We start from the raw sequence: 22161 nt of genomic DNA, 5'->3' as shown, positions 1-22161 counted from the left end.
GTTTTTGGATGTGCATAGGGATTTGAGTCTTAGAAGATCCCATTCATCTATATTATCTTCTCCTGGTTGTAGGTTCATTGTCACTTCTATTCAGTATTGTATTGGAAGTACTTGCCAGGGCAATATGACAAGATACGGAAATAAAAAGCATCCAGATCAGTAATGAGATGGTTAAACTGTTGCTATACGCAGATGACATGATAGTGTACACAGAAAACCCCAAGGATTCAACCAAAATACTAGAAGTAGTAGATTTAGTAGAGTAGCAGGATATAAGATCAATATACAAAAGCCAGTGCGATTCCTCAACAGTAACAAAGCACAGATAAGGAAATTACCCTAAAGAATTGAAACATGTTCCCTGTTCATAGATAGGGAGACTCAATATAGTAAAAATGACAATCTTACCCAAAACAATCTATATGTTTAATGCAATCCCAATACGGATAACAAATTTAATTTTCAAAGAGATAGAAAAGACAACTGGCAAGTTTATTTGGAAAGGAAAGAGACATTGAATAAGCAAAGCACTTCTGAAAAACAAAAATGAAGTGGGAGGCATAGCGCTCCCAGATCTCAAAAACTACTATATAGCTGTAGTAACAAAATCAGCATGGTACTGGTACAATGACAGGCACATAGACAAATGGAATAGCATAAGGAACCCAGACATCAGTTAATCTATCTTGTGGTGGTAGTTGTTTGCCTTTGAGTTGAGCATGACTCATAGCAATCCTATGAACAAAAGGCCTGAAGCCTTTCTATAATTATCGACACTTATCAAAGTTCATAGAGTTTCCAGAGGCATGTTGTTTAGGAAGTGGCTGCCATTCCTGATATTCAACAAGGAAAGAAAACCTATCATACGGAGAAACTATAACCTCTTCAACAAATAGTGGTGACAAAACTGGACCTGCAAAAATCTGAAGGAGGATGCACACCTCTCACCAAACACAAAAATCAAGGAAGATCAAAGACCCTGGGGTAAAGTTCTAAACCATAAAGAGCATAAGAGACAAGTAGGATCAAGCTTAGAAGTCCTAGCTTATGGTATAAAAAGGCTGACAAATACAGCTGGAAACACAGAACTAGGAGAGGAAAAATTAATTAATGAAGCTATCTAAAGATTAAATCCCTGTATGCAACAAAAACATTTTCGAACAAAGAGAAAAGAAAACCTACTGACTGGGGAAAATATTTGGCAATTCTATTTCATACAGGGTCTCATATAAAAAGTCTACAGAATCCTACATGGCCTTCACAAGAAAGAGACTGACAGCACAATTACAGAATGGGCAAAAGACATAGAAAGAATTTCCAGAGAGGAAAATATTCGATGGCCAACAGACACATGAAGAAATGCTCAAAACCGCCATGAGACACCATCTTAACCCCAGTAGCAGTGGCAAAGTTTAATAGGGCAGTAAGTAATAAAGGTTGGAGAGGATGTGGTGAGATAGGAACTCTTATACACTGTTGGTGGGATTGTAAAATGGTATAATCACAAATAAAATTTTTAGAAAAATGGTACAATCACTTTGGAAGGAAGTTTGGCATTTCCTCAAATAGCTGAACATAAAAATTCTATATGATGCAGCTATTCCACTGTGTAGAATATACCCCCCCAAAATTAGAACTGACACAAATGCAGATTTATACACCAGTGTTCACAGCAGCATTATTTACCATCACAAGAACATGGAAATAACCCAAATGTACCACCACAGTTGAATGGATTGAGAAATTATGGTACATTCACATGATGGAATACTATGCAGCATGAAGGAACAATGATTATGGAGGGACCGGAGGGCATTGTGCTAAGTGAACTAACTCAATCCCATAAGGACAAATACTGCATAAGACCATTATTGTAGAAATAGAAAGATAACTAATAAAAAGTGCATGAGGATTCAAGAGGCGGAGAGTAGGAGCAGAGGTGTGAGGATGAGCAGAGGCTAATTATAAGGTTGCACAATATTATGGATAGAGGGAGGAGTGGATAAACTAAATGGGAAAGATCCTATGTGAAAAACAATGTATACGAATTTTGAAAGCAAACCAGTATAAAATAAAAATTTTATTAAAAAAAAATAAATACTAGTGGCATAGTTTCCAGCAACCCAGAAGCCACTGCAGTGTAACAAATTAATAAATGGATGATAAATTCTTCTGGACATCCACTAGATGATAGGTTCCTAAAGGCTCTTTCCTGGGCCCTCTCCTAGTATTTTATGTTCTTTTCAAAGACTATCTCATCTATGCCCAAGACTTTTGGTCTCAGGGACAAGCTGATGTAAAGATGGGAATTTCCACATTGATGAGATCAACTGTTTCCCTGAAAATGTTATTGAATGAGTAGTAAGAAATGTTAAGGAGAAGAAATCCATTAACTGTAGTTATTCTGAGTATGTAAGCGAATACAACAGGCTCCTTTTACATCTTAGAAAGTTCTGTAGTCATTGGAACCTCAAGCAGGACTGAGTTCTGGTAGAAAATGCTGATGTCCTGTGAAGATAGAGTACTGCATGATTTGTAGACACAGCCTCAGCTAGACAGCTTGGATCAACTTTTCCCACCTTTCAGCATCTTGAAATAACATGTAACAAGAAGGGAGAAAGTATATAGACCACTAGCAATCTACTTCTTCTTACAACATTCTCAAAGTCTTCAGTGCCAAGAGTGTTACTTTAGTCTGAGGTTAGACACTGTCAACTCACGAGTTGTGTGTGTGTGTTTTAACTTTTCTAATAAATACCTGAGAGAACTTACTTATAGCTGCTTTCTGCTGGACCGAAAGTATTGTATCCTAACCATCTATGGTATTTTGCTCAAAATAACAAAAAGACTTTCCACATGCTGATTTGTGTTGGCGTTTTTATATGCATGCTTGTGAGAAACCTTGTTTAGTTTATTAAGTTGCAAGCCAGCTCCCACCAGGGTTGGGCTAGACTCAACAGGGTGGCTAAAGCTTGATTCTTCAGATTCAGGGTAATTGTCATCTCCTCCTCCAGGGTGTATTGACAATATTCTGACAATACCTTTAAAAGCTGGGCTTGGAGCCTTCAACTCTGTTTCAATGAAAGCCCTATACTTAGTGAACCTTATCAAAGCATCTTTTCACTTTTAATTTTCCCTTACTGCCCCATGAGCTCCTTGAGGCAAGGATTGTGAGTCATATCCCTAGCAATTAACATTGTAACCAGAATAAGATATGATGTGAATGAAACTTGTTAAATTGTAAACTAGACAAACTCTAACACACTTATCCAAAATGCGAGTCTCAGTTATCCTCAATTCCTTCCAGGTTCTCATCCTTAATTCCATTCAGACATTGCAATGTCTTAGTGAAGCAAACCAGATGAAGGTGTAGGAGCTGAAAAAGTGGCAGAATAAGAGACAGTCTAGTGAAAGTTGTTATTGGTAAGTACCATCAAGTTGACCATGACTCATAGCAAACCTGTGGACAATAGATTTTTGCCCTATCCTTTGCCATCATCAAGATCTCAGCCACACTCAAACCCATCGTTATAGTCACTGATGTCTTTTTCCAAGACTGGCCAATTCTGAAAACATGCCCAAAGTATATGGGATGATGTTCTTTCCAAGGACTAGTATTTCCAAACCAAATACTCAAAGCATGTGAGACAAGGCTTCACTATCTTTGCCTCCAAGGCGCACTCTAGCTACACTTTATCCACAACATATCTGTTCATTCTTTTGGCAATTGATGGGTCATTCTCTGCTCTTCTCTGACATGACAGCTCAAAGGCATCAATTCTTTGTCATCTTTCTTCAGTGTCCTGCTTTTGGGTGCATAGCAAATAATTGAAATGACCATGGCCTGAATCAGGCTCACCTTAGTCTTCAAATGGACATCATTACTTCTTAGTAATTTCAAGAACTCTCTGACTGCAGATTTTCCCATTGCAATACATCTCCTGATCTCCCGACTTCAGATACCATCGATGTTGATTGTGGATCCAAGTAAGATGAAATAATTGACAATTTCACTCTTTTCTCCATCTATCATAATGTTGCCTATAGATCCATGGTGAGAAGTTCTGTTTTCTTCATGTTGGGATGTAATCTATTTTTAAGACTGTAGTCTTTGATCTTCTGCAGCACGTGTTTCAAATCCCCTTCACTTTCAGCAAGTAAAATTATCTGCATAAGGCAGGTTGTTGATGAGTCATCTTCTGATCTTAATACCACATTCTTCTTTATAGAGTCCGGCTTCTTGAATACTTTGCTCAGCATGCAGATTGAATAGGTATAGAGAAAGAATAAAACCTTGACACACACCTTTCTTAAATTTAAACTATGTAGTGTTCCCTTGCTCTGTTCAGACAACAGCTTTTTTGACCTAGGTACAGATTTTGTAGGGACAGTGGCACTAGGTAACTAAAATACATATAACAGGCAATGATGGAAAATCTCCTCCCATGTGATTTACAACCTCCAAAAACTTTCTGAAGGGTCAGTTATGAGTTAGTTCTGACTCTATAACAATTAGTTTTGAGGAGAGGAAAAAGAGGATAAAATCTCCACACCATTGAAAAATAGGCAAGGATTTCTTAAATTACAAATGGATTATCAAAACAAGAAAAAATTGATATATTAAATTTGAAATTGTTAACAGCTTTAGTTTGCTTGGCTCCACAATCAATGCTCTTGGTAGCAGAAGCCAGGAAGTTAAAAGTCAAATTACCTTGGGAAAGTCTGCTGTCAGAGACCTCTCCAAAGTACTGAAGAGCAACGATGTCAGTCTGTGTGTCAGAGACAATGAGAATGGTACAAGATAGAACAGGTTTTAGGGCTGTTGTACACAGGGTCACTATGAGTCGCAGGCAACTCAATAGCACATAACAACAACACTAGATTTGATTAAATACAAAGTTTTCTTCTTCCAAAGATACATTTTTTTTAAAAGCCAGAGCTATGCAAAGCATTAATCAGAATCATAGAGAATATATTGTTTTCCAATGAAAAGTGGAATTCTCTTGCTACATAAGCTTGAATCCTTCCAAATAAAATCAAATATCAATAATTTTCTTAAGTGCACCTTATTCAGATGAGCCATTGGGAAGCATTGGCATAAGAGGACCTTTCTCGAGGTCTGAACTCCCATGACCCAGCTGGGTGTGAACTCCTATGACTCAGCTGGCTGGACCTGGTGACCTATTTAATCTAAGGCAATCAATGTCATTGTAGTCAGAAAGACTCCTGTTGTGGCCAAAAAGGAAAGCAGAAGGTAAAAGATGGAGAAATGGTGCCAAGTATCTGGTTCAGCAGGTAAAATGAGACCATAAGTGGTTAAAATGAATCTCATGATGTTTGAAGCTAGACAGACTGGGAACAAAATACAAAGAGGGCATCGTGGGTCAGGGTGATTCAGAACAGAGACTTGGAGCAGCGCCAATAGTGGAGCCCGTGTCCTAAGTGCTGCCTGCTCAACAGCTTAAAATAAGTCAGGCAGAATCAGACATACTTGATCTAAGACATTGTTAAGTAAGTTCTGGCTCAGTTTAAAGCCCGTAACTGTCAAGAATGTTTCTGTCAAGTGTCTGGAAAATTGCCATTGCAGTGGTGTTGGGCTTTCATAATCTTGATGAACCTTATTGTTTCTTACCCCCCGCGCTACCTGTGATTGCCACAGGTCTTGTAACATTGACAGGCTACATGTTTACCTTTTTCCAAACCCTCCACCTGGACAAAAACAGGGTCTGCATTTCTTAGTCCCCACAGAGTTAGACTGTGGTCATGTGAATAAGTTTGACCAATAGAATATAGGAGGGAGTGATTTGTACCTCTTCCAGAAGTGACTATGAAATGCTCCGTCTTCATTCCTCAGCCAGCTAAAAGGGGTGGGGGCAGGGAGGAAAAATTCAAGATGGCAGAAACCTTTATCTCCTTCCAAGACTATTCACCGAAAACGTCCAATCAGACTGAGTCTTGGAAGAAAAATAACCAAGAAACACTTTACTGTATTGAACCACTAAGAGTTAGGGATTTTTTTTCCCTCCAGTTAGCGTTACCTTGATGCAAAAAGTTCCAAAAAGCACTTGATAACATCCAACAGAGTAGAAAACATTAGGGATGATATATTTAAGCAGATCCTCTAAGAAACATGTGAAGATCCTATAGGCATTTCAAGGTGGAGCCAGTGATGGGAGGAGGGCAAAGGATTTGAACTCTCTGAGATCTGTCTGATATCCAAACCTATGCTTTTTCTCTCTCCACATTACCTCAAATAAGGATGTTTTTAAATGTTTTAAGTGATGATCATAATGATGATAAATTTCAGGGTAATTTACTATCTGTGTAATTTACTATCTAGCATATCTGCATAACTTCCACCAATTCCCACAAGCCAGAGTGAATATAATGACACCCTGTAATCCTCACTTTTATATCAACATCATCCCTTAGGTACTCAATGAAAGGTATTTAACATTATCATAATTTTCTACAGACTGTAACTTAAACATTTACCAGTCTGACCAAAGACTTTTAAGACCATGTCATAAATGTATAGCTTTTTTCTCTCCATCCACTCCCTCCTTCCTATCTCAACTGCACCAGTCATGAATTGGGTTCTGTGTTCTCCTTAAGGAGCCCTGGTGGCATATGCTGTTGTTGATTGCCACTAAGTCAAGCACGGCTCATAATGACCCTATGAACTAAAGGCCTGAAGCCTTTCTGTAACTGTCAACATTGATCAAAGTTCATAGAGTTTCCAGAGGCATGTTGTTTAGGAAGTGCATTCTGCATACAGTGGGCTAAATGTTGAGATGTTAACCAAAAGGTCAGCATGTTGAACCTACTAGCTGCTCCCTGAGAGGAAGATGAGGCTGTACACTCTTGTTAAGATTTATAGCCTTGGAAGTTCAATAGTTACTGTGAATAGGAATTGGCTCTTTGGCTGTGGCTTTGAACTTGAATAATTGCATGACTGAGTCTTCTTTTCCTTGTTGCCTCATCTAGGATGCCTACTACATAGAGCTGTAAAGGTTTAAGGAAGATAGACAATAAACTGCCTAGTATATGTTATTGTTGTTAGGTGCTATTAAGTTGAGTACAACACATAAGACCTTATGAACGAACAACAGGTCTGAACCCTGTCCTATCCTGTGCCATCCTCATTATCTCTGACACATTTGAATCCATGGCTATGTAATCATCTTGTTGAGGGTCCACCTCCCTTTCACGAACCCTCTACCTTCTCAAGCCTGATGTCTTTTTCTAAGGAATAGCTTCTCCTAACAATATGCCCAAAGTATATGAGACAAAGCTTCGCCATTTTTGCCTCCAAGGAGCACTTGGGTTGTATTTTCTCCAAGACATATCTGTTCAGTCTGTGGGATATTCAGTATTCTTCTCCAACATTACAACTCAAGGGTATCAATTCTTCTTCTGTCATTCTTATTCTTTATTGTCCAGCTCCAGATGCATAGCAAGTGAGTGACAATACCATGGCTCAGATCAGGTGCACCTTGGTCTTTAAATTGACATCACTGCTTCTCTGTAATTTGGAGGTCCCTGATAGCAGACTTGCCTCTAAGGAGCACTTTGGTTGCACTTCTTTCAAGATAGATTTGTTTGTTCTGTACTCTTCTCCCACACCACAACTGAAAGACATCAATTCTTCTTCCTCCCGTATTCATTGTTTAAATTTTAGATGCATAAGAAATGATTGAAAAGACTATGGCTTGGCCCAGACACATCTTAATCTTTACGCTGAGATCCTTGCTCGTTAGAACTTTGGAGAGACCCCTGACAGCAGGTTTTACCAATGCAACACGTCTTTTGATTTCATGACTACTGTTACCCTGGGTGTTGATTGTAGATCCAAGTAAAATTAAGTAGTTGAAAACTTCAATCTTTTCTCCAACCATTATGATGTTGTCTATTGTTTGAGTGGTAAGGATTTTTGTTTTCTTGATGTTGAGATGTAATCCATATTGATAAGGTAATGTTTGCTCTCCTGCAGCAAACATTACAGCTCCTCTTCACATTCAACCAATAAGATTATATTATGTGCATATCACATCATACTATTCCTTATCTCTCAGCCATAACAAGAAACTCCTGAGTATCGCTTACCTGGTGGTCTTTATGCAAAGAGGCTCCTGGAATAAGTCTCAATTTCTGCCGATGAAGAGCACCCAGAGGGGTGATTTACAAAGGCATGACAGCTTGTAAGTTTTCTTTAAATAGCTTTTTAAATATTTGACTACAGAAATGTGGTTCTTTTTTAATTTGTAATAAAATTTTATTTTAATTGTGATTTTAATGAAAGTTTACAGAGAAGTTATATTTTCATCCAATCATTGTTGCACAAGAAATATATATATACATATATTTACTTTTTATTGTATTATTTTTACGTGTACCGTCAAATCAGATCTGACTGGTACAGGAGGAGATTGCCCCCTCCTTCTCCAGCAGAGCATCTGGTGGATTTGAACTGCATACCTCTGGGATTACAAGAAATATATTTGCATTGTAAAAAAAAAATGATGAAGTAGAGAAAAACAGAAGATACAGAAAAATGTCCAAGAATAACCCCTGTAGTCAGGCTTAGAAGAAATAGAGTGCTCCTTAGAAGCAAGAGTGGTGAGATTTCGACTTGCTTACACTGGACGTGTCATTGGGGAAGAGCAAGTACTAAAGAGACTTAACATGATCAGCAAAGCAGATTTTCAGCACAAATTAGGGGAATCCTCCATGAGATGGATTAATACAATAGTCATAATAATGCACTCAAACATACAGATGATTGTAAAGATGGCATGGGACTAGTAATGTTCTGTTCTGTTAGGCATAAGGTTATCATGAATAAGGGCTAGCTTGACAGTAACTTATATAATCTTTTTAGAATCTATATGTTTAGCCTTATTATTATTACAAATATCTACTACCTTTTTCATAAATAACATACTCAATATATAATGCATATGGCATGCATTCAAAACTACCATGAAGTGGGACACAGAGTTTTAAAAAAATTGTGTAACCCTTGTTATTTGTGTAAAAAGATTGTACAGTTTACAAAGATGAGAGCACACGGCACACAGGGTGCCTTTACAGGTTTATGTTTCTTTTTTAACATAATGTGTCTGAATATTTTACATATTATGAAAGATTCTCTTGTGACATAATATTTAATGGTGGGCCTAATATCCATTATGAGTGGATAATTTTTAAAAATTAATTTTAATGAATGTTTATAGAGACTTAGGGTTTCCATTCAATCATTGTTCACTTTTCTCCCTGCCCACCCCCACCCCTCAATTCACTCTTCTTCAAAAGTAAAAGAAAAACTCTTTCATTGTTATACAACCCCTCTCCCCAAGTCCACTCCACTGTGCAGCCTTCATTCTGGACTCCTGACATAACAATAATACTTAATCATATATCCCTTTTAAACAGTTCTCTCCCTCATCTGTTTCAATGCAGTATACATCATTCTTCCCCTCCTTCTCTATCTTCCCTCAACCCGATGTTAGTCCCGTTTTATAATTGTGGCCATATGCAATACTTGTCCTTTTGTGACTGAGATATTTCACTCAGCATAATGTCCTCCAGGCTCACCCAGTTTGCATAATATTTCATGAGTTCCTTGTTTTTCAATGTGGTATAGTATTCCATTGTGTGACTATACCAGAGCTTCTCTAGCCATTTGTTTGTTGATGGGCACTTGGGTTGTTTCCAGCTCTTTGCTATTGTGAACAAAGCCGCAATAAACATGGGTGTGCCTATGAATGGATAATTTTTAAGAGGTCCATTAATGTTGTTTAGTTAGGTTATTTTCAGTGTTTTTTTTCAGCAGTATAAACAATAAACATCATTAAATACACCCTTCTGCTCCTCATTGTTATTTTTAAACCTAGAAGTAAAATCTGGAGTCAAAGGAAGAGCTAGTCCTTATGGCTTTTGCTATTCGTTGCCTTTTAGAAAGGTTGTACAAATTAAATTCACAACCCCACCAGCAGTGCACAAGAATGTCATAATAAAGACTTCAGACCAAGATGATTATAGGGGGCTGGGGGAGGGGGTGGGATAAAGAAAGTAAATGTTTGCCAAAGGCTTTCCCCATGCCTGCTGTGTTTATTTCATGAACTTTATAATCACAGCCAAGTTCCTTGCACAAATAATAAAGGTGTTTTACAATTCATTTAGCGTTTCTTTCAACACTCTGAAACTTTGACCCAAATTTTATCTGAAATGGTATTGGAGGGCTGGGTTTCTGATAGAGCTTCCATTTTGAAAACTCAACTGAAGCACTTTCATGCCGTGTTCCATGAGGCCTTCTTCTGTGCTTTTCACTGTTGGAAATTAGTCAAAAAGAGCATGCTGGAGGACATGGGGCTGAGAACATAAATGCTTGTAAGAAATCAAAGATCGGGATCAGGGTGAAAACGTCATGGTCTGAAGTACAAAGGGAAGACCAATAACAACCCAAGGGTTTGGAATTCCAGCCTGACCCGCTCTGATAAAATCACTATGGTGATGATCTTCATAAACAATTGCAAAATAGCAAGATGAAAAAGAATGAGTAAGTTCCGCCCAAGCAAGCTGAAGTTATTTTAGGGATCAAAGCAATGTCCTTCAGTGTAAATATGGAACACAAACTCTGCTCTTTTAATAATTGTCTCCTTCTTTTGTAAGGCTGAACAAAGACCTGGCAATGCAGTTGTTTCTGCGGAAAGAAGCTCTGCCTCAGCCTCTGCAGGGCTGGGGAGGAAGCGCAGCCAAAAAAATGGAAATACTGGTTAATAACAGATGCTGAGATTCTTCTTCTCACACCCTTGGCCTCTGAGACACTGATGAGCCTGGTGTGGAATCCAAGGGTGGAACAAGGGTGATGTGCTTGGGAAGGGTTGGCCTGCTTAAGAGGCTGGGATCAGGACCCCAGGGAACTGAGCTTGGTTGCCTGCCCCTGACCTTGATTGCTGGGCCAGCAGGGGTGGAGGAAAGCATCTTCAAGACCACGTTCAGTCTCTAGGGTATCACCATCTGCTGTGGATGACATTTGCCACTCCCATCCTCATGCTAGTCTCTTTGAACTCCTGATTCAGCGAGCCATGGTCCAGAAAGCAGAGCAGCTATTTTTTAAACCAAGTAAAAAAATTTTTCAGCCCATAAAGTGAATTCCTTTCTGACTCCAAAATATGTGTTGCACATAACTTCTTTCTCTTCTTTTACTAGTTTTCTTTTTTGTCTCTTCTGAAATGCAGACACTGCCATTGTTTACAACAAAGTTTTTCAAGAGAGTGTTTATATGTGGCTGTTGAGGCTAGCACAGGGCCTGGTGTACATTAGTTCTCTGTAAGTGTCAGCTAATAGGAACAGAGTTCAAAACCTCAGACCCTAAGCAGAAATTTACTCTAGCAGATCTGCAACAACCATTCATTCACTCATTTGTTCAATAAGTATTTTATTATGTATTTAGGAACCAGAATAGTGAATATACAATGAATTACTAAAAGAAGAACTGAACGTGGTCTTGAAACAAGTGAGAGTGAGACTTTTTCTCACATACTTTCGGCATGTTATCAAGATGGGACCAGTTCCTGGAGAAAGATAGTATGCTTAGAAAAGTAGTTTGCAAAAGAGAAGACAATTCTCAGAGATGAGATGACAATGGGCTTAAGCACCAGAAATTATGAAAAATGGCACTGATGTGGATAGGATTTTATTCTGTTGTACGTATAATTACTGTAATTCAGAGCTGACTCAACAGTACCTAATAACAACCACAACAGGAACCAGAAGCTCTATTAGGGCTGGAGATCCCAGGGCCTTCTCCTGGTGAAGATGGCATTTTGGTAGACCCTATTGTCTAAGTGGTGAGCACCACTGTTATCACCCCATTACAGAGCTTTCTGTGACCACTGCATGTGAAATAGCACATCCCAATTATTCTGTTTCATTTTTACCCCCATCTCCTAGCAGCACATTGCATATTACATGTATACTTACTGATTTTGTTTCTTATCAATCTTTCCAAACAGTCTTCTTTCAGGGCATATTCTCCATGGTGTTCATATCTGAATACTGAGTACCTAGAACCATGCATCCAGTAAGGTATTATTGTTAGCTGTTTCCAACCCATGATGACCCATTAACAACAAACAAAATATTGCCTTGTTTTGTACCATTGCCAAGTGGCTACTGTGTATTCTTAGTGTCTTTCAGTCTAGGGGGTTCATCTTCCAGCATGATATTGGATAATAGTCTGTTGTCATCTGTAGAGTTTTCAGGCTCTTTAGGAGGAGATCACCAGCCTTTCTTTCTAATCTGTCCACTGAGACCTGCTCACTGCTGGTACTTGACACACCAGGATCACAGGTTTCTTCATCATAACAGCATGCAAGCCACCAAACAATAACATGCCGACTGACACGTGGTAAACAAGGCAGGTACTCAACAGACATATGTCAAGTGAAATTGCTTGATGAGTTCTATGGCCTTCAAGAAGTTTCTAGCAGAAATTTCTAGTCACGAGCTGACCACAAAGGCAGAAGGTTATAAAACAACTTAGAACCACCTCGCGCTTTACAAAGTAAGTCAGTGTACCAGGATCTGCATAAGCCTCATCTGTGGTGTCTTCCTCCCAACCCACCCCCTGTTCTGTGTACCGTTGAATCAGATCCCACTGGCACAGTAGGAGATTTCCCTCCTTCTCCAGCGGAGCATCTGGTGGATTTGTACCGTGCACCATCAGGATTGCAGTTCAGCCTCTTGCCACTTGGCCACCAGAGCTCCCTTGAACAATAAAGAGAATAATGTCTCCTGAGGAAAACTGTGACACTAGGCTGACAGAATGAATGCATGAGGATCTCCCAAACCAGGACTTGTCATTTAGGAGATGCTTGGGGAATATCACTATTTATTGTTCCTTAATTGTCTAAGGTTCCTAATTCTGCATGGAAATTATTATCACCATTTAATGAATGAGGAAAATAAGACTTAAAGAGGCTTACTAATTTGCCTAGTGTAGTTCAAATGTGACTAGAATCCCCAGAAGAGTAAGATTTCCCAATCTACCAGCCCCCAACTGCCAGTTCTGGGAAGGAAAGATGTCTTCTAAATGCCTCCTGATCTTTTTTCATTGATTCTTCTTTCACTTATACATTGACATTCTTTATTTTCAGCTTGTCACCAACACCCATCACTGTGGGAAGAGATGAACTCTGAGGAGAAGCAAGGCTAAGGAGAGGGTTATGTGTCTGGTCTGGAGTTAAGGCAGATTCACTCTGCAGCACTTCCCTGAGTGCCTGCCCTAGTTTCTGCACAGATCCACTTCTTTAAGCCCACAGCTAACTCAGCACAGTGGTCTCAGCCTGCCGGGGTCAGCAAGGCTATGCAATAAGACTTAGTATAAAGTATCTGCAGTGAGATTTGTTACTATAAGGAAATTTCTCACAAGTGCTTGTAACTGAACTTCTTTAGAAGAATTATAATAGTTGTTGTTGTTGTTACGTGCCGTCGAGTCATTTCTGACTCATAGCGACCCTATGCACAACAGCCCTAAACCCTGCTCTATGCTGCGCCAACCGCACCGCCTCTGACACACCCATCCCAATTACCCCAGTCACCGAATCAATCCATCTCAAGGCGGTCTTCCCCTCCTGCGTTGTCCCTCAACCCTTCCAAGCATGATGTCCCTCTCCAAGGACGCGTCCCTCCTGGCAACATGTCCAAAGTATGTCAGACGAAGCCCCAGAATCCTTGCCTTCAAGGAGTAGCTTGGTTTAATCCTCTCCAAGGTAAATCTGTTTTCCTGGCAGTCCAGGGTACATTCAGTACCCTTCTCCAGCACCACAGCTCAAAAGCATCCACTCTCCTTCTGTCCTCCCTAGTCATTGTCCAACTCTCTGATGCATAATAAGCGATTGCAAATACCATGGCCTGTATTAGGCGCACCTTAGTCTCCAGAGAGACACTGTTGCTCCTGAGTACCTTTGAGAGGCAGCAGACTTTCCCATCGCGATACACTTTTTGATTTCCTGACTGCTGGTGCCGAGAGTGTTGACTGTGGAGCCGAGCAAACAAAAGCTGTGAATACTCCTAATCTCTTCGTCATCCATCCTGATGCTGCCAATTGGTCCAGTGGCGAGAATCTTTGTCTTCTTGACATTGGGCCTTAGTCCATACTGAAGTCTGCAGTCCTTGACCCTTCGCAGCAAGTGCATGAGGTCCTCCTCAGTTTCAGCAAGCAGGGTTGTGTCAACTGCATAACGGAGATTGTTAATAGACCTTCCACCAATCCTGATGCCACAATTCTCCTCATAGAGCCCAGCCTCTTGGATAATCTGCTCTGCATACATGTTGAAAAGGTATGGAGACAGGATGCATCCCTGGCGTACACCCTTCCCAATTTTGAACCATGCGGTGTTACCCTGCTCTGTTCTGACTACTGCCTCTTGGTCCAAGTATAGGTTTCGTATTAGCACAATTAAATGTTCTGGGATTCCCATTCTTCTCAGAGTCAGCCACAGTTTGTTATGATCCACACAGTCAAATGCCTTTGCATAATCAATGAAACACAGATAGACATTCTTCTGGTATTCTCTGCTTTCAGCCAAGATCTATCTAACATCAGCAACAATATCCCTAGTACCACGACCCCTTCTAAACCCAGCCTGGACTTCCGGCAGTTCTCTGCTGATGTGCTGTTCTAATCGTTTTTGGATGATCTTCAGCAGAATCTTGCTTGCATGTGAAATCAATGACACTGTTCTGTAGTTTCCACACTCAGTTGGGTCACCTTTCTTTGGAATGGGAACAAATATAGATCTCTTCCAGTCAGTTGGCCAAGTGGTTGTTCTCCAGATTTCTTGGCACAACTTGGTGAGCACATCCATGGCCTCCATGCTAGGCACCTGGAAGGTATCTTAGAACAACAACAAAAAGAATAAAAATTTAGCTGCTAAACAGGGGAGGGCCAGTTTTTAAATATAGATATTTCACCCTGTGCTGTTCATTCTTCTTCCATCACACAAAAATATGATTGGAAAAAACCAGTTGTGTGCACTTACTGATTATCACCATAGAAATTTATTTTCAATAGTAATATATTTTTTTAAGATTTTTAAAAAGTGTGTGTGTGTGTGTGTGTGTGTGTGTGTGTGTGTAAATTATCCAAAAATGACTGGACTAGCACATCAACAGAGAACTGTCAGATGTGCAGGCTGGGTTTAGAGGAGGCTGTGGTGCAAGGGATATTGTAGTTAATGTTAGATGGATCTTGGCTGAAAGGAGACCAGAGGAAAGTCTATCTGTGTTTCATTGACTTTGCAAAGGCATTTGACTATGTGGATCACAACAAACTGTGGCTAACTCTGAGAAGAATGGGAATCTCAGAATACTTGATTATTTTTATGTGAAACCTATACTTGCACCAGGAGGCAGTTGTTAGAACATAGCACGGAACTACTGCATGATTCAATATTGGGAAGAGTCTACACTAGGAATGTGCCCTATCTCCACACCTTTTCAATCTCTCTGTAGAACAGATCAATCAGGACACTGGGCTCTATGAAGAGAAAAGGGGCACTAGGATTGGAGGAAGACTCATCAACAACCTGTGTTATGCAGATGACACAAATCTGCTTTGCTGAAACTGAAAAGGACATGAGGCATTTGCTGCAGAAGATCAATGTAGTCTTCAATATGGATTGAAGCTTAACATCAAGAAAACAGTTTCTCACCACTGGGCCAATAGTCATCATCATGATAGATGGTCAAAGAGATTGAGATTGTTAACGTCTTCAGTTTACTTGGCTCCACAATCAACACTCTTGGTATCAGCAACCAGGAAATCAAAAGAAGAATTGCATTATTAAAATCTACTGTCAAGGATCTCTCCAGAGTACTGAAGAGACTAAGCTGTGCCTGATCCAGGCCATGGTCTTTGTAATTACTTGCTATGTATTAGAAAGCTTGCCAATGACTATGGAGAATTGATGTCTTTGAGTTGTGGTGCTGGAGAAGAGTATTGAATACACTGCTACGAAAACGAACAGGCCTGTCCTGGAGAGGGTTAAAACAGGCTGCTCCTTGGAGGCAAGGATTCTGAAGCTTCGTCTGACATACTTTGCGCATGCTGCTAGGAGGGAGCAGTCCTTGGAGAGGGACATCATGCTTGGGAGGATGGAGGGAGAGCTCAAGAGAGGAAGACCCTGAATGAGATGAATCGACTCAATGACTGGGGTAATGGGGGTGAGGGTGTTGGAGACAATGAGGTTGGCTCAGGCTAGAGCAGGGTTCAGAGCTGTTGTACATAGGGTCTTTATGAGTCATAAGCGACTTGATGGGACTTAACAACAACAACAATCACCACCACCCCAACAATAATAAAAACAACAACATATATCTCACTCACTCATTAATTGTTGACTTCTGAAAGGTCCTTTTAAAAACACACACACAACTCTAGCCACATTGTTTTGTAGTTGTGTACCATCAGATCAGAACCAAACCATACCTCCACACCTAACCCGCTGGTGGGTTTTCAGAGGCAGTTAATTGCTCAGGAGGAGATTGCCCAGCCTTCTTCCGCACAGCAGCTGGTGTATTCAAACTGAGTACTTTTAGGATTTCAGCACAGCTTGACACTAGGCATGGTCAAGTTTATTCAAACTTAATGTGGCCCCACAGCATAGAGTAGAATTGCTCTCTAGAGTTTCCAAAGCTGTAAACTTCACAGAAGTGTACGGCCACATCTTTCCCCCTAAGGAGCTGTTGGGGATCAGATTTTTTCGTTGAGAGAACATTGTACCATCAAGGTTCCTCAGGAAGGTAACAGTCACTGAAAATTCTGGGGAGTGCAGTTCTACTGGGAAACATGTTGAGTCATTGTGAGTCACTTGTTTGGTTTTGTTTGGTATGCTTTATAGTGGATGGAGTCAGTAGACTATTTTGTAACTATTGAAAAAGATACCAAATTTATGATGAGATAGAAAAGTACTTGGAATAAGTAGAAAAAAATGTAGCATACAAAATAAATGTCACAGTGATTATAAAATATGAAATACAAATGTACATATTAGAAGGACTGAAGGAAGCATATGAGTATGATCTGAACTGAATTACTTTAGCCATTTATAATTTTTTTAAAAAAGTAAATCTATTTTGCTTAGGAGTCCTCTAGCTTTATACAAATCACAGGACACAAACCAGAACTCTTTAAAAAACTGCTAATTAGAAAGAGCTCTTGTGGCCAAGAGTAAAGCAAGGAGTTGTGCTGTCAATTCAAAGGCTCACAGTTCAAAACCATTCGTGGAAGAAAAATGGGCAATTGACTCCCATGCTATTTACAATATCTGAAAACCTGCTGGAGGGTAAGTCTGTTCCAACTCCATGGCACATAACAGCAACCAGAGAAATTACTAAGCTGTATTCCTACATTTACAAGTTCCTACCCTGCAAACACTGGATTTCACTGATTTCTGTATTTGTTTACTTGTGTAATGTTTCAATTAAGACTCGCTTTGTCCAATAAAATATCCATTGTCATGCTGGCAATTAAAATTGAAATGAATTCAAATTAAACAAAATATGGACTCAGTTACTCAGTCACATTAGCTGTACTATAAAATAGGCCACATACTATCAAAAGAACAAGCAAATCAGTCTCAGGCGAAATACAATAGTATTCCCTGGAAGCTAAGATCAAGATACCTTGACTCACTGTGGCTATGTCGTCAGGAAAGATCAGTCTCTAGAAAAAGACATCATGTTTGGGGTAAAAGGTTAACAGAAATGAGATGAGATGATACAATAGCTGCAAACATTATGCAAACAGGACTGGTGAATGTTTTGTTCTGTTATGCACACGGCTGCTATCAGTCACAGCTGACTCAGTGGCAACTAGCCAGCAGTAACAAATACTCAGGAGCTCCGTGTGATTATTTGCTACAGTAGTGGACTGGGCAGATATAAAAATATTTCCATCATCACAAAGACCTATTAGAGAGCACTACCCTGCAGTCCACATTGAAGACAATTTCTAGAATGTATGCTTATTTGTGTTTTATTGACTATGCAAAGGCATTTGGCTGTGTGGATCATAACAAATTACGGCCAACATTGAGAAGAAAGGGAATCCCAGAACACTTAATTGTGCTCATACAAAACCTATACTTATACCAAGAGGCTATCGTGTACATAGAGCAAGGGGATGCTACATCATTTAAAACTAGAAAAGACATGCGTCAGTGTTGTATCCTTTCTCCATTGCTATTTAATCTGTATACTGAACAAATAATTCGAGAAGCTGGATTTTATGAGCAAGAGTGTGGCATCAGGATTGGGGGACGTCTCATTAATAACTCTCCTCTTTCAACAAGCAGGACTGTGTCACCATTATGCAGATTGTAGAAGGACTGGACGCACTGTGGAAGTGGCCAAGTCTGACTTCTACCTGCTTCATAAATGAAAACTGTCCCCATCAATAATCTCCATAGTTATGAACAGATAGCTGCTCAGACAGATATGCCACTCCTCATGCTCCTGAACCTCTTTCTCTCAATTATTTAGATCTGATATTTGTTGTTGACTCACAAATGTGGTACCAAGAGTGGAGTTTATTAGGGAAATAAATTGGAGAGTGGAGAGGCAAAGAATATCATCCAATGCAAGTCCAGGTTTAACCCAGTAGTTCCAAGCCAGATTAACAGCAAAACACAATTTTTCAATCAGTAAATATCTTTTTTCAGTTGAGTAACACAAATAATCCAGCAAAATTTTCCTTAATCATCCAGCAAAATTTGCCTCAGATCAGGTTGGCTTTTCTTTCAAAGATCCAGCAACCAAAACTTTGAACTGTGGCCACTTTAATCATCCAGCAGCAAAACCTTTATATCTCAAGATCCCTCTGGTTATACCTTGCCACAGTCTCTTCACACCAGTGTCACAGTCTCCTCTCTCCACCACTGTTACCAGGGTCTCTACAGTGTGGAAAGCTCTCTCTCTCTTATATTAGTTCCACAATTGTTAATGATTTGCAAGATTGTGACTCTGCAATTAAGGTAGCTGGAGACCAGTGGGGCCTAACATATTTGCTACAAAAGCCAACTTTTAAAGAAATACTGTACAGATAATACAACCTTGCTTGCTTAAAGGGAGGAGGACTTGAAGCACTTGGTGCAGAAAGTTAAACACTTCAGCTTTCAATATGGATTGATTCTTAACATCAAGAAAACAAAATCCTTTCCATTAGACTAATAGGTAACATTATGATAGATAGAAAAAAGATTGAGATTGTCAACCACTTCATCTTACTTGGATCCATAATCCACTTAGTACTAGCAATCAGAAGATCAGATTACTGCACTGGGAAAGTCTGTAGTCAAGGACATCTCCAAATTATTGAGGAGCAATGATGTCAGTTTAAGGAAATAAAGCGCACCTGATTCAAGTCATGATCTTTTCAGTCACTTGCTATGCATCTGTGAACTGGACAATGAGTAAGGATGATAGAAGAAGAATTACATCTTTGAACTGTGGTTTTGAATATCCCATGGGCTGTCTTGGTGAAGGTACAGAATGAGTACTCTTTGGAGGCAGAGAAGATGAAGCTTTATCACACATACTTTGGGCATGTTGCTAGGAGAGGTTATTCCATGGATAGGGACACCATGCTTTGAAAGATGGAAAGATGGCAGAGGAGAGGAAGGCCCTAAACCAGGTGAACTGGCACAGTGAATGAAGCAATAATCTTCAGTATATTAGAGATTTTAGGGATGGCACAGAATAGGACAAGGTTCATGTTGTTCATAGTGTCGCTATGAGTTGTACTCAACTCAATGGCACATAACAACAACAACAATAGGATAGAGTTTTGAATAAATGCATTCTGGTTTTACTCACTGCTTAGAATTTGTGTTACTATCCATACTTGTACTGAATTAGAATCTAGGTAAATCTTGAGTTTCTTATTGTTTACTATCCAGTCAACTGTCACTCATGGACCCGAAGAATAATACATCTAAACCTTGACCTAAAACCTCTAAAACCTCTGACATTCTCACTATCTCTGACACACTTAAGCCAATTGTTACAGTTATTATGTCACTTTATCTATCTGAGGGTATTCCTCTCTTACACAGACCCTCCACCATTTCAAGCATGATGTCCTTCTCTATGGAGTGACCCCACCTAACAACAGGACCAAAGTATGTAAGATATGTAAAATGGAATTTTAACATCTTTGCCTCTAAAGAGCACCTTGGTTTCATTTCTCCCAGGACAGACTTGTTTGTTTTTCTGTCAGTCCATGGGATATTCAATACTCTTCTCCAGCACCACAACTCAAAAGCATTAATTTTTCTTCTGTCATTTTTAGTTATTGTCCAACTTGTAGATATATCGATATAAAGAAATTGAGAAGACCATGACTTGGATAAAGCACCTTAGTCTTTACTTTTGCACTTTCTTCTGGGAAAAACAAAGAAAAGAAAGAAAACAAAATTCTTTACCACTGAGCCAATAGATAATATTATAATGGATGGGAGGAAGTCTGAATTTGTCAACCATTTAATCTTACTTGTATCTATAATCAATACCTTTGGTACCAGCAATCAGGAAATCGAAAGACAATTCACACTGGGAAAATCTGCTGTCAGGGACCTCTCCAGAGTACTAAAGAGCAATGATGTCTGTGTTCTTGATGTTGAACTTTAATCTATATTGAAGACTACAGTCCTTGGCCTTTTGCAGTAAACACCTCACATCCTCTTCAGTTTCAGCAAGCAAGGTTGTCTTCTGCATAACACAGGTTCTTGATGAGTCTTACTCCAATTATGATGCCACATTCCTCCTTATAAAGCCCAGCCTCCAGAATGATCTGTTCTGTATATAGACTGAAAAGGTATGGAGATAGGATGCATCCCTGATGCACACCTTTCCTGATCCTGAACCATGCAATGTTTGTCTGCTTTGTTCTGACTGCTGCTTCCTGGTCCAAGTATAGGTTTTGTATGAGTACAATTAAGGATCTTATACTCATCTCGGCCTAGTGGCAAGAAGCTGCACTGCAATCCCAGAGGTGTGAGGTTCAAATCCATCAGATGCTCTGCTGAAGAAATTGGTGGACGATCTATTAACAATCTGCGTTATGCAGATGACACAACCCTGCTTGCTGAAACTGAGGAGGACCTGAAGCGACTGCTGCAGAGGGCCAAGCACTGCAGCCTCCAATATGGATTGAGGCTCAATGTCAAGAAGACAAAGATTCACCACTGGACCAATTGGCAGCATCAGGATGGATGGTGAAGAGATTGAGATTGTTCACAGCTTTAGTTTTCTTGGCTCCACAGTCAACACTCTTGGCACCAGTAGCCAGGAAATTAAAAGGTGCATTGCCATGGGAAAGTCTGCTGTTAGGGACCTCTCCAAAGTACTGAAGAGCAACGGTGTCTCTCTGGAGACTAAGGTGCGCCTGATACAGGCCATGGTTTTTGCAATCACTTGTTATGTATCAGAGAGTTGGACATGACCAAGGAGAATAGAAGGAGAATTGATGCCTTTGAGCTGTGGTGTTGGAGAATAGTATTGAGAGTACCATGAACTGCTAGGAAAACAAACAGATTCATCCTGGAAAGAGTTAAACCGGGCGGTTCCTTGGCGACAAGGATTCTGAGGCTCTGTCTAATATATTTGGACATGTTGTAAGAAGGGATTGATCTTTGGAGAAGGACATCATGCTTGGGATGGTGGAGGGACAGTGCAGGAGGGGGAGGCCCTCTATGAGTTGGATTGATTCAGTGACTGGGGTAATCGGGATGGGAGTGTCAGAGACAGTGCGATTGGCACAGGACAGAGCAGAATTTAGGGCTGTAGTACATAGGGTCGCTATGAGTCGCAAGCGACTCGACTGCAAACAACAACAACAACATACTCATCTCATTTCTGCTTTCTAGAAAGTGTAAGTACTCAGGAGTGGTAAGGCTGGTTTATCTTCTATTAAAGTCTATTAAAATGAGCAATTTTAAAGTGTTTTGTAAATGGGGGAAGAGGGGATTAGTTAATTACAACACTCTTTTTTTCCTTTTAAAAGTTATCAATACAAGCTATTTTTTAAATAAAATTTTTATTTTACACTGTTAACTTAGAAATTTCATTCATATACATTGTTTTTCACACTGA

The sequence above is a fragment of the Elephantulus edwardii genome, unplaced genomic scaffold (assembly GCF_000299155.1).
Source record: "Elephantulus edwardii isolate Elephantulus edwardi_28Jun2011 unplaced genomic scaffold, EleEdw1.0 scaffold00028, whole genome shotgun sequence".
Classification (NCBI taxonomy): Eukaryota; Metazoa; Chordata; class Mammalia; order Macroscelidea; family Macroscelididae; genus Elephantulus; species Elephantulus edwardii.
Note: the sequence above shows the minus strand (reverse complement) of the source record.